The sequence below is a fragment of the Cryptomeria japonica genome, chromosome 2, assembly GCF_030272615.1.
Source record: "Cryptomeria japonica chromosome 2, Sugi_1.0, whole genome shotgun sequence".
NCBI lineage: Eukaryota > Viridiplantae > Streptophyta > Pinopsida > Cupressales > Cupressaceae > Cryptomeria > Cryptomeria japonica.
The window spans coordinates 366,797,700-366,804,901 of NC_081406.1; positions in this window are offsets into that span (position 1 = coordinate 366,797,700).

Here is a 7,202-nt window from a genome sequence, read left to right on the forward strand (position 1 = left end):
TATTTCATTGTGATAGGTAGCTTCTCAAGATCTTTTGTCTTTCGGGAAGATTCCATTAAACATAGCTAACCCTACAAAACAATCCAAACCAACATCAAATACTACTCAAACAGAAATCACTGCAAAATAATAGCTCACCTTAAGACTCTAGGATCCCGGGGTACCAAGGTGAGAAAACACAAAAACCACAAAGAATACCTGGGAGTCCAGAAGTCCAGGGTCTCAAGCTAAGATTGCTAACAAAACTAACAAACTCGGAACCCCGGGGACACGAGATACCAAACTTGCCAAAAGCACAAAAGAAGACCACTTCGGGAACTCGAAAACTCGAGAACCTGGGTTTTCAAAGTGTTGAGACCCCAACAATGAAAACAACCCTGGGACTTCGGGGTCCCAAAGTTACGGGGTGGGACTCTAAAATGCAATGCGGAACTTTGGAAAATTGAAGTCTCGGTAAACTGCCAAGATGGAACAAAAAAAGAGCTCAGGACCCCAGGACTATGGGGTTCCGAGTTGAAAAGACATGTAAAAAGAAACTAACTCAAGAACTCGGGGACTTGGGTTTTCGAAGTAGTTAGACCAAAAATGAAAGACCACCATTTCTCCAACTCAGGAACCCAAGTTTCCAAAGTGGTATGAAAGCAAACAACAAACTCAAAGACTGTCATTTTGAGAACTCGGGAACCTGAGTTTTTGAAGTGACACAAAAGCAAAAAAAACCTAACTTAGAACTTCGGGATCCTGAGATTCTGAGGTTAGGGAACAAAACCAAAAAATTAGAGAAAAACAAACAAAAACAAGCAAAACCAAAGAAATAAAAATAAAAATAAAAGGGAAATCTAACCTAAAACACATGCAAATCCAAACAAGGAAGGCGAGAAATCTACCTACCTGGCACAAAAAACAAAGATGGTTCTTGATCAGGAGTGTGAGAGTGTGAAAATGCAAGGTCAGAGCTCTGAATTTAGATGAGTGAGTGCACAAATGAGCTCCAAAATTATCTCCAACCATATTTCTACCCCCAACCAAGCACCGCATTAAATGCAACTTCAGAGACCAGGGAACCTGAGTTTCCGAAGTGAAACACATGCGATAGGCTCGGATTTCTGGGGTTCCAAGATACTGAACAAACAAAATAGAAAACCCAGGAGTTAGAGAACCCAAACCTCCAGGGTGATAACTACAAAGACAAACAATCACTTCGGGAGTCTGGGAACCCAGACTTCTGAAGAGATGTTCTGAAATAAAACAAAAGAAAACTCAAGAGTTTGAGAACCTGAACTTTCGAACAAGGAGCCAAAACAAACAAAAGGTCACCTTGGGAGTTCAAGAACCTAGACTTCTGAGGTGGCCCAAGTAAAAACGTAAAAACAAAGGAAAACTAACAGGAAAAAGGACCAAAAAAAAAAGGGGGACCCGTATTTTCACGAGAATGAAAATAATGGGACTAGATATGCAGGCCATAAAAAGTCCATTCTCCATAATGTTCTACATTCCATAATCAAATTCAAACAAATTATTATAGTTATCCTTCGGTACATTAATTCATTCTTCAACATAAGGAGAAAGGAAGGTGAATCTATAAAAAGATTAATTGGTAGAATGATGACTAATTATTTGCAAATACCTGATGATATAAGGTCTAATATATCTACACTTATGGAATTACTCATGAGGGAATGTAGACCTGATAATTTGCAATTAGCATGTTCGGTTGCTATGGAGTTGAACATGGCACTACATGATGTGCATGAGAAGAGTAACATCATGAACATAAGAGATGCAAATGAAGACGAATATATAGGAGAATCAGTTATCCCTTTGGAAGGCCCATTTGATGAGGAAATAATCGATGATATTGGGTGTCAGAACCTGAGGAAATTGTTGCTCACATTGATGAAGAAGAATGTACCAGACATGAAGAAATTGAATCCATACCTGAAAGCCATGAGGATACTTTGACAGGAACAGAAACATGTATCAGTAACAAAGAGGAGGAAGAGTGTTTTCTCAATAGTAAAAAAAATTCAGATCTTCTGGATAAAGAGTATCAGAGAAATGCAGCAAAGGAAAAAGAGGTGTATCATGGTAAGCGGATAGAATGTGCACATACACATGGAAATAGGTTCAATTTTTTTTCAAATTAGTTATGTGATGACCGGACAGAGGATGGTTGTAATTTTGAAAAAACTTTATGTGATGAGTCCTCTTATTTCTCTAATAAATACATTAATGACAGTGAGAGCACATATGATGACTAGAAAATTGAAGAGTCATATGAGTGTATGAAGATCATTTTAAAAATTTTACAAATCCTCTTTATAATGATGCAGATAGAAATGATGAAATGATATACTGCCAAAATATATCTGCCAGAGATCTCTGTGTTCTCGAATCCACTATATGAAGAAGAAGAAATACCTCCGGATGATAAGGAGATCATATTGGGAAATGACATAAATAACAATAAGGATAGAATTGAGACACTAGACAATTGGGAGCGTTGTTGTGAATCAAAAAAGTTGCATTCTCCAAAGCAGGCTCAGACAAATGAAATTGGTGATATAAATTTTTTAGAAATAAAAGAAAACACTCATGAGAAAAATTTAGGGTTCCCGAATAATTCTTCTCTTCAATATAAAGTAAATCTTAAAAATAAGTTGAGACATAAATTTTTAACTTTGGGCTTACATCAACCTCATAAGCAAACAACAAAGGAGAATTTTTTTTTGAACTCTAATGTTAACATTACCAAGATGATTTTTATCCAAAGATGGCAATAAAGGTAAAAAACAAAGTATCTTGAGTAAATTGGAGCACCCCTATAAAGTAGGGATGGGTGATATGAGGATGTTTTGAAAAGAAAACTTTTGTAAAAGTATAAACATTATGTCTCATGGAGTGAAAACAAGAGGAAAGGGTAAAATTCAGAACCTCCTAAATGATGTGGAACACTACTATAAAGTAGGGAAAGATGGTATAATAGTTATGGATACAAAATTGTTAAAGGAAGAGTTTTCCAAATAGGAAAACATAATGGTTTATGAATTTCCTAATTGCTATGTGGTGAAGACAAATCACCAAAGTAATTCCAAGAGACATTGCTTTGGTGAGTGTAAATCAAATAATAAGGGGTGTTATAATATTATACTAAATAGATGTGGAGAAAATATAGCATCTTGTGATAAATATTTTTAGTGCGACTTTGGATTGTCAAGTGTTGGGGTTATGCAAGAAGTGGTAATATATTATCTGCATATGATTTTTACAAAAATGATATAATGTTACATGATGAAAACCAAGTGTTTGATCCAGGAAAAAATAAGTGTTGTTTTTGAGGCCTGGGGCCACCGGATACAATTTTAACCAATATGCTAAAGAGGTGTGATTGGCATATGGTCTGCGTCTACCAAAGAAAATTGGATTCTTGTTATGCCCACAAGGGGCATACATCTCCAGACAGAGCCACTGTTGGAACCCTAATTTTTGGCAAAATTTAGTGTTTCCTCAAGTTCTCAAATAATGACTTTTCTATACCTTATGTACATATCATCGGGATTTTTCAATTTCATTATCCTAGGAGAAAACTCTTTACCTTGCTGACACCGAGCTCTTCCAATCTGTGGATACTAGTGTAGACACCTAAAAATGTCTCATTGATCATGTACTAATTATGCCTCTAATTGATTAAATAATTATTTAATTATTTACTTAAGTTAATTAATCTTATTCTTCTAATTTCATATTTCCTCATCATCTTACTAATTATTCTATTTCCAATTGTATCATCATTTAATCATTTAAACCATTTTCTAATATTAATTAAATATTTATTATTTAATTAATTATGATTTTTAATCCTCAATTTAAATAATCTTTATTATTTAAATAAATTTCATTTTCAATTTCTATCTCTATTCAATTTATCATTAACCCTTTTCTAAATATTAATTAAATATTTCTTATTTAATTAATTGTGATTTTAATCTTTTATTTAAATAATCTTTATTATTTAATTAAAGTCCATTTCTAAATAATTAAATAATTTCTTTAAATTATTTTATTAACTAATTTATTCTTCAATTCCAATACCAAATCCCCAAATTTTAATTTCATATTTCTTCTAAATTCTTCTAATTTCAAATACATGTGCATGATTGCAAAAATTAAATTGAAAATCAAAGTCAAGTTCTAAATATATTCAAATAATAAATTGAGTTTAAAATAAATTAAATATTTGAATTAAATCTCATGCAAAGATTAAATTGAAAAATCAAAGTCAAAGTGCAAGCACATGCTAAATTAATTAATTCAATCAATTACCTTTTCAATTCCTATTTCTATCTTCCACTTTGCTTTTTTCCAAAACGCTTTCAATCAGTTAACTATTCCATCTATTTTAATTGATTATTTCAATTAATTGATTAATTGCATCATTTCTTTAATTCTCTCCAATCATTCTTTTTCTATCTTCTAGTTATCTTTTTCTAAATAAAGCTTACTTTGTCATCAATTAATTATCCTCCAATCATTCTTTTTCATCTTTCAATCAGTTTTTTTCTCAATCAGTTAACTCATTTATCTATTCAATCAATTATGTTCCACCTCCAAATCAGCAGTTCAATTATCAATCAACATGTGAGCTTACCTGAGTTCCACCTCTCATTCAATCCTCTCCAATAATCTATAAATTGAGCATTCAATCTCCATTTTCAACAATCACGAACTTTGAATCTTTGTGTTGCTTGTAGGTTGCCAGCGCAATATCTGAGAGCCATCATACCACAAAGAATAGAAGAAAAATGGAAGCTACATGCATTCATGGAATATGGAGTTTTTATTGATTATTTAATATTCCTATTTGAAGTATTGTGTTATATCATTGGTTTATTTAGATTTATTTGATTAGATAGGGATTCATGATTTCCCTTTATTTATAGTTGATTACATGATGAATTTTACATACAAAATTTTGGTGAACCTGACATGAACAACAACTAATTAACCTTCTCTATTTTTGGTGTGATTTTTACAGATTGTATGGGATTTTCATTTTTTTGCAGATTTGTACGGATTGCACAGCAGATTCAATAATCATAGAATTGTGTTTATAGAATCACGCAATCGTTTTTACAGAATCATGCAATCGCATAGACACAATCACCCAATCATATAGATCCTGTCACACAATTGATCAAATCCTTTTACGCATTTGTTGGTTGGTTTATACGTTTTATTTTTCTTATTTTTCTCATTATCTGTGCTCCATTTTGTCTTGATTCTGTAGTAAATGTGTTAAATCTGAATATGGTTTACCCTTATTGCATGCTTTAATTATGACATCTTATGGCACGTAAGGTACAATTCAGGATTTCAAGTGTCAGGAGGATGAAGGAACAAAGAAGACAAGCCAGATGCTATCAGCGAATCCTAAAGACAGAAAAGCAGATACGAGATCTAGAGGACCAACTAGCCATTGATAGATACAACAACCTAGTTCTCTCGTATAGATTAAAATACAATTTGCTTAATATAGAATGGATGATGAGAGATCTTGCTAGGGTATCCCAATCTGTTTTGCAGGTTCCAGATCAAAATTAAACTTTTTATTTTATTTTTTGTTAGGTTTGTCTATGTTTTACGCATTCGCCTAGACATTTTCACGCAATCGCTTTGTCAGTATCACGCATTCGCTCAGGTTTCATTCCGCATTCATGTTTTTTTATAGTTTAGTTTTTTGTTTTTAGTGGGTTTTCTTGGGTTACTGATAATCTATCTGCAGCATGTGGTGAATCTACAAAGAGGATTGGATTATTACTGAATCATAAACACTCATGTTATCACACTTCACTTTTGGGCTTAAAATAAACTTGGTTAAAATTGACATGCATGCTTTCACACTTCAGTTTTGGGCTTAAAATAATCCTGGTTAAAATTGACATGCATGCTTTCACACTTCATTTTGGTGTTCTAAAATTGACATGCACATGTGTATCTCACACCTAAGTTTGGGTTTTAAAATGAACGTGAATCAGGCTTATCAATAGAATAACTCACACTTCATTTTTTTAAAGGGAAAGAACTTTTTATCATGTTTGGGGTGGACCTACTATTGCATTAACTACCTTTCCACCTGCCTTTGGGGTCTTGGGAGAAAGGGAGAAGGTGATAACAACACGCAATTTTTCATTTTAGTAGTGAGGGGTATCTTTGACTAGGTATTTCATCACCCCACAGAGGTAATTTGAATTGGGATGCATTGGGGATATCATCTCTCCCAGCATACTTTTGAGTGAGTTTTTTGAGCCACTATATACATATACTAGTCAAGCGGCTAGAGTGTTGAGTGAATTCGATGTATGTGGGGGCCTTTTCTGCACCGATAAGCTTAACTAAAGTCTTAAGTGTCTTGCTCTAAGAATCCATCGTTGGATCGGGACCCCTCAAAATTTACAATAAGAACCAACTTAGTAGCCCAAATACTACATTCAATGATTCTGGGAGTACGGATCATACCCCATAGATACCCCTCATGTACCTTGCATTATGAGACAAAAATCCCTTGGTGATAAGATCTTCAGATCTTTGAGGTAAGAGAGACTGGCATGCCCAAGAAGTGTGTGTCGTGGAGTGGAGCCAGTGTTGCCAGACTCTCTATCTGTTCATCTTGTTTCGGTATTTTGTTGTGGGGCCCTCATTGAATGGTGTCCACTTTCCAGCCTAAGATTGTATTATGTGCTTTTATGTATCATTGTACCAGACCAATATTGAGTCAATATTTCGGCTATTTCAGGCCCTATCTTACATATCTCTGAATTCTCAGAGTTGGTCAGAACAAAGTCCAGTCAGTACAAAATTACTAGAAACAAAGTTTATCTTGAAACATCAGATGGTCCTACAAACTCAAAATTTTTACATACTTGTGACCATAGGCAGTCCTTGCATAGTCCTCATTTACGTCCTTATTATCATCCTCATATACGTCCTTAGAAGTTGCATAAGTTCTTACATAGTCCTCATTTGCATCATTATTATTGTCCTCATATACATCCTTAGAAGTTGCATAAGTCCTTGCATAGTCCTCATTTGTGTCCTTATTATCATCCTCATTTACGTCATCCTCATTTACATCCTTATTATCATCCTCATATGCATATGTCTTAGTCCATCATCATTTGCATAATCATCTTAGAAAGTCATAG